Raw genomic sequence first — 10,000 nt, forward strand, 5'->3', positions numbered from 1 at the left:
TCCTAGAAAAATTCAGCCACTAACTATGTCATTTACCTACCCCAAAGATATGTTGAAAAGGGGAGAGATTTAAATAAAAGAAAAAAAAAATTCTCATTTCAGGAAACGTTCCCTTGTGGTTCCTCCTCCCCTTGGATCTCATCAAATGGTGCTCAATTATCATAAAATAAGTGCTTAGAATAGTTTTTAGTTTATTTCCATAGTTAGATTTTAGGTGAATATTTTTGTAAAGTCCCTTTTTTGTATACTTAACTTTTTAATTTATTTGTAATAAGGATTTATTTTTGACTTAGCATTTTTTCTAAAGGTTGTGAATTGGATTGTAAATGAATTTTGTATGAAATATTTTTGGACCTCTGGTCGAGGTCGACCTATCGAAACCTATCCAAGGTGGTAAAATAACGATACCTATCCAGGGTAGAATCCATAAAGCAGAGGTCGAGATTTGTAAGTGATAGGTATTAACCTGCTCGAGAATACCAAGGCATCACACGTTAGAAAGGAAATTTACACTCTCCACTATCGGCACAATGAGAGTATACTTCCCATACACTACCCGAAGGATAGCATCAAAACAGATATAGAGGCACAGATGTAAGCTCAACCCACCTGTTAGGACTAAGACCAAGAAACTATGGAATCATTCTCCCCATACCTGTAATGATGGGATTCCGGCCATAGGCCGAGAGTCCTACCCAAAGCTTTGGATCCCCCTGGATTCCGAAGACCCAACCCTTGAGAAGAGTTCCAGCAAAAGGGTCAAAACCAAATTTGGGATGGCTGAGATCCTCATATACTGTCACATATGGCTTTGAATACAAATCACTCCCAACTGTGATACCTCCTCCCATTCATAGAAGCAGGAAGCAACAACAGATGTAGAAACATCCATGCCAGCAGCAATAACGGATGAAGAAACATCCACGCCATTAAAAAAATAAACATATTTTTGGGCTCAAGCCATGTCGTCCTGATGGAAGTCCCTCATTGTCCACTTCTACTTGGAATATACCAGAGTAATTTACCTTAGAGGTATCAGCGGAGTTTCGACCTCCGGAGCGAATATCCCGGGAGATAAAAACAAGCCATCGTTATCCTTCCCCAAATAGAGTTAACATTGTCTCGAAGGAAAAGTGAGGGTAGGATATGTAGGCAGGAGAACCATTATAACTCCTGATCTCAATGTGCTAAAACAAATACATTTCCTGTTAAACCATTTTCCTTTCGCAGTGCCATGGTTGTCGGTTCACTTGGAGATTTTCTGCTAGTTTTATTGGCTTTTTGAGTGATTTTCAATCATGGATGATTCAGCTTCTTTCTCATCAACTAAGTTGAGTGCCCCCTTTTTCATGTGTTGGTGAATTTCACGTCTACACCCTATATTTTTATTGTATTGCATGCTTTTATTGTCCCAAGACCAGAATGCATTCGGCACCATTAAATCATGTTCCAAATCCCTAAGAAATGCTTAGTTATTTAGTCATTTTACTTTAGGAATATTTTATTTTATTACTCTAAAGTGTGGTATAAAGGGTGGTATGTTTATGGTATCCACCCCCCCCCCCTATCCTTCCTTGGTGTTTCTTGTGTGTTTCTTATCAGCCTTAACTTAGGCTAGCCTACTTTAGCCAGCAGCCATACCTTTATTTCATCAAACCTTACTGGTTGGGTGAGGCTGTCTATCCTCCCATGCTATCGATTCGTCACAGAGACGAGCTAAGGTCTTGGAAGTCCTTCTGGGAGTTGGATAGTGTTCTCCTTTGCCCTGGGGTGACTGTTTGGCAAGGGAGAACAGGTCTACGGATCCTGTTCCTTGTGTCTACTTATATTTGCCCATTGGAATGCCTTACCCCCTATTTGATGCTGACTAGTAGACCTCCTTGTGTTGCCTTAACCATCATTAGACTTCTCTCTTAGTCTTTGGTAGGCTATGCCTGGTTGTGAGGACTTGTCCACTGTGTCCTATCACGGCAGCCCCTTTGGAACACTATTGCTGTTCTAATGTTGCTGTTGGGCCTTCCTGTCATGCCGCATCACAATTTTCTGAGTCTCCCATCACCACCCCCTTCTTTCCCTTTACTTGTGCCTACTTGTTGGCTATCTTTCCTGCCCTAGGTGGGTGAGATTTTCTCCTCCCCTGGTTAAAATCTCTCTTTGAGTGTTTCTCTGCCCCTTCCCCTTCCTAGTTAGACCATAACCTGACAGTACTAGAACAATGTTCCTCTTGTCTAGTCATCTCACCCTAGCTTTTGATCTTTCCCTTAACTGTTAGGTAGGCTAGGCTTATCTACACAGTTCTCCCTATGGCCTAACCCTACATAGGCATGGAGTTGGTACCCCTTGAGGTGGTCCTCTGCCACCTTGGCAGTGCTTGTTCTGTCTGCAGCCTTTCTTCCTGCACTATATCTCTCTTGCTATGGAGTCGACTCCCTTGCCTGGTTAGCCTATCTTGGCAGAGGTGCCACCTTCTGTCTCTGCTTCCTGTCTTGTCTGTTTGAGATATCATTCTTGCTATAGTCTTGACTTCCTTGCCGGGATAGCCTATCTAGACAGAAGTGCAGCCTACTGCACCGGAAAAAAAAATCCCTTTTAGCAAGTGGAAAAGGATACAAACTTAAAAAGGCATAACATTTTATCCAACTAAAATAATATATACAACTATATATATATATATATATATATATATATATATATATATATATATATATATATATATATATATATATATATGTGCCGCCTGTGGCCGCAGGGGCATAAAAACAATTAGAATAGCGCCAACGTATCCCTGCGTGTCGTAAGAAGCGACTAAAAGGGACGGAACAAGGGGGCTGGAAACCCCCTCTCCTGTATTTAAAGTCCTGTGAGACATCATCAAAGAGGTGGAGCTGGGGGGAGAGTGACTGCTCCCCGCACTCTAGTTTTGGGGTGTTTGAAAGTGCATGGATGTAGTACGATAGAGAGTAAAAGATGTGAGATTGGAAGTATGTTTAGGAATAGAAGGATGGATACATTGGCCTTGTGTGAGACAAAGATAGAAGGAAAGGGTGAAGTGATGTTTGGTGAAATAACTTGTAGAGAGTATGGGATTGAAAGGGGAAGAGCACGAGACGGTGTGGCTTTATTGCTGAGTGAATGGATGACAGGTAAAGTAGTGGAATGAAAGGAGATATCATCTAGGTTAATGTGGGTAAGGGTAATGTTGGGTAGGGAATGTTCGGCTTTTGTCAGTGCGTACGGGCCAGGTTGTGAGAAAAGTGAAGAAGAGCGGAATGAGTTCTGGAATGAATTAACTGGGTGTGTAGAAGGACTGGGTAGAAGAAATTATGTAGCTCTCATGGGTGACTTAAATGCTAGAGTGGGTGCTGGAGAGGTAAAAGGTGTCATTGGGAAGTATGGCATGCCAGGTGAAAATGAGTGTGGTGAGAGACTGGTAGATATGTGTGTTGAGCGAGAGATGGTGATAAGTTCTAGCTTTTTCAAAAATAAAAATAAAAACAAGTATACATGGGTAAGAGTGGCAAATGGAAGAGTGGTAGAAGGAGCATTAATGGATTATGTGTTGATAACCAAAAGAATGTTTGGAAGATTGAAAGACGTGCACGTGGTTAGGGGTATGGCTAACGGTATGTCTCATCATTTTTTGGTGGCAGGAAAATTAGTTGCAGCAAAAGAGTGGGGGAATAGAGTAGGTGGATGTAAAAGGGAGCTAGTGAGGGTTGAAGAGCTAATAAAACCGGGGTAAAAGTAAATATCAAGAAAGGTTGAAAATGGCATATGACGAAGTGAAAGTAAGAGAAACTGGTAATTTAGAGGAGGAGTGGAAGTTAGTAAAAAAAAATTTTGTTGGGATTGCAAGTGAGGTGTGTGGCAAGAAGTGTGTTGGAGGCAGCATGAGGAAGGGCAGTGAATGGTGGAATGAAGGAGTGAAGGTAAAAGTGGAAGAGAAAAAGAGAGCTTTTGAAGAATGGGTGCAGAATAATTGTGTAGAGAAGTATGAAAATATAAAGAGAAAAATGTGGAAGTAAAGCGCAAGGTAACTGAGGCAAAGAGGGCAGTTGACCTGATATGGGGTCAGGGATTGGGTCATTCATATGAAGAAAAGAAGAAGTTTTGGAAAGAAGTGAGGAGAGTAAGCAAGGCTGGCTCAAGAATTGAAGAGACAGTGAAAGATGGAAATGGAAGGTTGATAAAAGGAGAGGCGGCAAGGAAAAGGTGGGCGGAATATTTTGAAAGTTTACTGAATGTTGAGGATAATAGGGAGGCAGATGTAATTGCTGTTGCAGGTGTTGAGGTGCCGGTGATGGGAGATGAGAATGAGAGAGAGATTACAAGAGGGGAAGTTAGGAGAGCACTAGATGAAACGAGAGTAGGAAAAGCTTCTGGTATGGATGGTGTGAGAACCGAGATGTTGAAGGAAGGGGGTGTGACTGTACTTGAATGGTTGGTGAGATTGTTTAATATGTGTTTTGTGTTGTCAATGGTACCAGTAGATTGGGTTTGTGCATGTATTGTACCACTATATAAGGGTAAGGGAGATGTGCATGAGTGTTGTAATTCAAGGGTTATTAGTTTGTTGAGTGTAGTTGAAAAAATGTATGGTAGAGTAAAGATTAATAGGATTAAGGATAAAACAGAGAATGCAATCTTAGAAGTACAGGGTGGTTTTAGAGGAGGTAGGGGTTGTATGAATCAGATTTTTACAGTAAGGCAGATATGCGAGAAATATTTAGCAAAAGGTAAGGAGGTGTATGTTGCATTTATGGATCTGGAGAAAGCATATGATAGAGTTGATAGGGAAGCAATGTGGAATGTGATGAGGTTATATGGAGTTGGTGGAAGGTTGTTGCAAGCAGTGAAAAGTTTCTATAAAGGTAATAAAGCATGGGTTAGGATAGGAAATGAAGTGAGCGATTGCTTTCCGGTGAGAGTGGGGCTAAGAGGGGGATGTGTGATGTCGCCGTGGTTGTTTAACTTGTATGTTGATGGAGTGGTGAGAGAGGTGAATGCTCAAGTGCTTGGACAAGGATTGAAACTGGTAGACGAAAATGACCATGAATGGGAGGTAAATCAGTTGTTGTTTGCAGGTGATAATGTACTGGTTGCAGACGTGGAAGAGAAGTTTGGCCGATTAGTGACAGAATTTGGAAGGGTGTGTGAGAGAAGGAAGTTAAGAGTTAATGTGGCAAGAGTAGGGTTATGAGATGTACGAGAAGGGAAGGTAGTGCAAGGTTAAATGTCATGTTGAATGGAGAGTTACTTGAGGAGGTGGATCAGTTTAAGTACTTAGGGTCTGTTGTTGCTGCAAATGGTGAAGTGGAAGCAGATGTACGTCAGAGAGTGAATGAAGGCTGCAAAGTGTTGGGGGCAGTTAAGGGGGTAGTAAAAATAGAGGGTTGGGCATGAATGTAAAGAGTTCTGTATGAAAAAGTGATTGTACCAACTGTGATGTGTGATCAGAGTTGTGGGGAATGAAAGTGACGGAGAGAAAGAAATTGAATGTGTTTTAGAAGAATTGTCTAAGAAGTATGGCGGATGTATCTCAAGTAGATAGGGTTAGGAACAAAGTGGTGAGGGTGAGAACGGGTGTAAGAAATGAGTTAGCAGCTAGAGTGGATATGAATGTGTTGAGGTGGTTTGGCCATGTTGAGAGAATGGGAAATGGCTGTCAGCTAAAGATGATGATGAACGCAAGAGTTGATGGGAGAAGTACAAGAGGAAGGCCAAGGTTTCGGTGGATGGATGGAGTGAAGAAAGCTCTGGGTGATAGGAGGATAGATGTGAGAGAGGCAAGAGAGTGTGCTAGAAATAGGAATGAATGGCGAGCGACTGTGACACGCAGTTCCGGTATGCCCTGCTGCTTCCTCCGGTGCCTTAGATGACCATGGAGGTAGCAGCAATAGGGGATTCAGCGTTATGAAGTTTCATCTGTGGTGGATAACGGGAGAGGGTGGGCTGTGGCACCCTAGCAGTACCACCTGAACTCGGTTGAGTCCCTTGTCAGGCTGGGAGGAACGTAGAGAGGAGAGGTACCCTTTTTCAGTTTCTTTTTATTGATGTCGGCTACCCCCCAAAATTGGGGGAAGTGCCTTGGTATATGTCTGATGTGTGTATATATATATATATATATATATATATATATATATATATATATATATATATATATATATATATATATATATATATATATGTATATATATATATATATATGTATATATATATATATATATATATATATATATATATATATATATATATATATATATATATATATATATATTATATATATACATATATATTTATATATATATTTTTATATATTTATACATATATATACACATATATATAAATTTATATATATATATATATATATATATATATATATATATATATATAAATGTATATATAAATGTATATATATATATATATATATATATATATATATATATATATATATATATATATATATATATATATACATATATATAATTATATATATAATATATTATATATAATATATGATATATTTATTAAATATATTAAATATATATATTATATATATATATTATATATATATATATATATATATATATATATATATATATATATGTATACAATATCTATATATATAATATATATATGTATATATATATGGAAAATCGCACATTTCAAAACACATAAAAGGAAGAATTCCATTAGTGCCACAGTAAACAGAAACTTGCCTATTCAAACGCCATTTTCATTTCTTTCTAGGTACTATACGGTCTTTTTTTATATTAAATTGTTCTTATAAAAGATAAAACAATCAAAATGTCTTAAAGTTTTATTAACCTGAAGAAGGTTAAATTTATTACCAGGAAGGGTGTAATTACAGTATATTTCCCCTTATAACACAACCTAAAATTAGTAGTAATTCAAATAAGTTTAAGTTATATCTGTTGTATAAGACAACTGGTTAATAGCAAAACAATCGCTGTGTAGATTAGATTTTGTTTATTATTGAAAATCCAAAATTGATGAAATAAAGGGAATTTTATATCATGAATTTCGTAACCACGCCAAAAAGCATACCAATAAATCGGAATCCGTTGTTTTGTTTACGTTTACCTCTCATCATAAGAAACGAACGCCTTTACACATAGGTGTTTAGGTTACTTATTTTACATATGATGATTTTGTTATTACCAATGTTTTTTTCCTACATTTTTTCTAAGAATTTTGAAATACTGTAAATGAAATGAATGCTATTTATATAATGCTTTTCCTAAACACGCCGCATAAGTCCTCGTTCACACGAAGCATCATCCTCCTGTTGGTGGCTAGCGGCCGTCAAACCGGCCGGGTTTTCTTGGGAAGAAAGCCTTGCCAACTCTGACGGCTGACGACCGTTGGCCACCGTCAACCTGACGGGTCGTATCAACAGTTGCATTTGAATACACGTAAAAAAGCTAGACTCCGAAAGAAAACTCGGAAAGAAAACAGGTCATGTAAATCGGCCTTTTAACGAAAACCTTCCATTTGTTTACTGTACGCTCCATCGTCGATCATAATGAACACACGAACTCATTAAAACAAATGATCAAGGTGATTAACAATGATATTAAGAGATTTTATTAATTATGTCATTACAAAAATTTTAATTACCTTATCCATATAAATTCCAACATACGTAGCAAACCAAAAAAACATTCCTGTTAGCATTTAATCAACAATAGCAAACTGCCTCTAATGACAGAATGATAGTTAATCTTAATTCTATACTATTATGAAAGATAATTGTCCATTCCATATCCAAAATACTTTTCCTAACTTCAGTTGTAAGTCAACTTGTACACACCTCAATTATGGAACCTTCTGAAAAAAAGAGAGCGCGAAGCAAGTACTAGGCCAGTTTTTAAAGTCATCGAACAATTGGGTTACTGCTATAACGCTGGATGTGACAGAAATGGTGTGAGATTGGAGAAAGTAAATAAATTCTGAATCATGTTTTTAATATAACAAACTTTGAGAAGCAAAAAAGATTTAACTTGTTAGAGAGATAGAGAGAGGTAAGAAATGAGAGGTAGCAAAAGGTAGCCTAGCAAGAGAGAGAGAGAGAGAGAGAGAGAGAGAGAGAGAGAGAGAGAGAGAGAGAGAGAGAGAGAGAGAGAGAGAGAGAGAGAGAGAGAGAGAGAGAGAGAGAGATAATGATAGTATTAAGTGCACTAAACCAAATATATGATAAGTTATAACACATTGGTGCTTATGTAATATTAACTGTATAGATGTTATGAATACGTTAAGAAATGTAATAAACAATACTTTGTTACTGTATTCGTATGCACATAGTCTTGAGAGGGGTAGCTAGGCATCAGCTGATCTGGTTACAGCCAAAAGTAAAACAAAAAGAAGTCAGCAATACTTTATTTTCAAAACACACCCGAAATTTAAAACAAAAGTACATTTTCTTAATGCACAATCAACTATTGAAAAAGTAGCAATTTTCTAGAATAAAATGATGTTTCCTAAAAAAAATAGTGGTTTGTTGACGAAGTCAGATGCCGTACTTTAGGCTACCTTTGAAATGAGTTTATACAGCAATACCATGAGATACGAGTGTCCCAACATACAAGAAATTTGGGATACGAGGAAAGTTCCGAGCAAATTTTTGTCCTAAGATACAAGGAAAAATTTGAGATACGAGGCGGCACTTCCCAATGTGGCCGCCAGGTGGCCGAGTGTGCGAGAGGCTTCTCACTAGGACAGCATCGCTTAGTCTTTCCCGTCGGATCTCGGTCGAGTAAAGTTTATCTCAGAGCATCGGCCGTAATGTTTTGTTATTTACGTGTGTGTACTTTGCGTTAATCAGTGCAGAATTCAGTAAATAAGCATTGGGTCCATAGCAAGCGAGTGCAAACAAGGGTAGTGAAAAAAAAAAAGCGTATAATGACAAAGGAGATGAAGCATGAAATTATCGAAAAACATGAGAGTGGTGTAAAAGTGACTTAGCTGGAACAGTTAGCGGGAGATAGCGTGACCGAGACGTTCCTATGTGAAAAGGCCAGCAGAATCTACCATGACTTGAAAGGAAAGTGAGCAGCTGAGAGAAGGGAGACTTCGATGCCAGCGGAAATCTTCAAAGCCAGTCGTGGCTGGTTAGATAACTTCAAAAAACGGACTGGGATACTCTGTTGTGAGGCATGGGAAAGCAGCAATTTCAGACTCGAAAGCCGCAGCGGACTTCGTCACAATCTTTGCCTCGATTATCGCCCGACATGACTACATCCCCCAATAAGTCTTCAACTGTCATGAAACTGGCCTTTTCTGGAAGAAGATGCCCAGGAGGACATTCATCACGGCAGAGGAGAAGAGACTACCTGGCTATAAAGCCATGAAGGACAGGTTAACTCTAACCTTGTGTGCCGATGACAGCAGTGGCTGTAAGGTCAAGCCACTGCTGGTGTACCACTCTGAAAAGCCACGAGCTTTCAAGAGCCAAAGGATCTTGAAATAAAAACTGCAAGTGATGTGGCGTGCTAATGCTTGGGCTTGGGTTACATGGCCTTTCTTTACAGAATGGGTTAATCTGTGCTTTGGTCTGGCAGTCAAAAAATATTTGTTGGAGAAAAACCTGCCAATGAAATGTCTCCTGGTCCTTGACAATGCCCCTGGTCACCCTCCTGGTCTCGAAGAGGACATTCTTGATGAGTTCAGGTTCATCAAGGTCCTTTATCTCCAGCCCAACACCACGCCACTCCTCCAGCCCATGGACCAAAAAGTTATTTCCAACTTAAAAAACTGTACACGAAGCATTTGTTCAAGAAATGCTTAAATGTCACAGACAACACCAGTCTCACCCTTTGTGAATTTTGGAAGTAACTTTACAATATAGTCCATTGCTTAAAAATTATTGACGATGCATGGCAGGGGCATCACAAGACTAACTCTTAATTCAGCATGGAAGAAATTGTGGCCAGCTTCCGTCGCTGAGAGGAACTTTGAAGGGTTTGATACGACAGACCCC

At 38.9% G+C, this 10,000-nt stretch overlaps 1 protein-coding gene across 2 annotated transcripts in view; it reads right to left on the minus strand.

Annotated features, from left to right (window-relative positions):
* The window catches only part of LOC137615276 (gamma-tubulin complex component 4-like), an 818,550-nt gene that overhangs the window by 475,763 nt on the left and 332,787 nt on the right, over positions 1-10,000 (minus strand). The gene's annotated exons all lie outside the window — the stretch shown is intronic.

Source organism: Palaemon carinicauda, chromosome 21, assembly GCF_036898095.1.
Source record: "Palaemon carinicauda isolate YSFRI2023 chromosome 21, ASM3689809v2, whole genome shotgun sequence".
NCBI classification, from domain to species: Eukaryota; Metazoa; Arthropoda; class Malacostraca; order Decapoda; family Palaemonidae; genus Palaemon; species Palaemon carinicauda.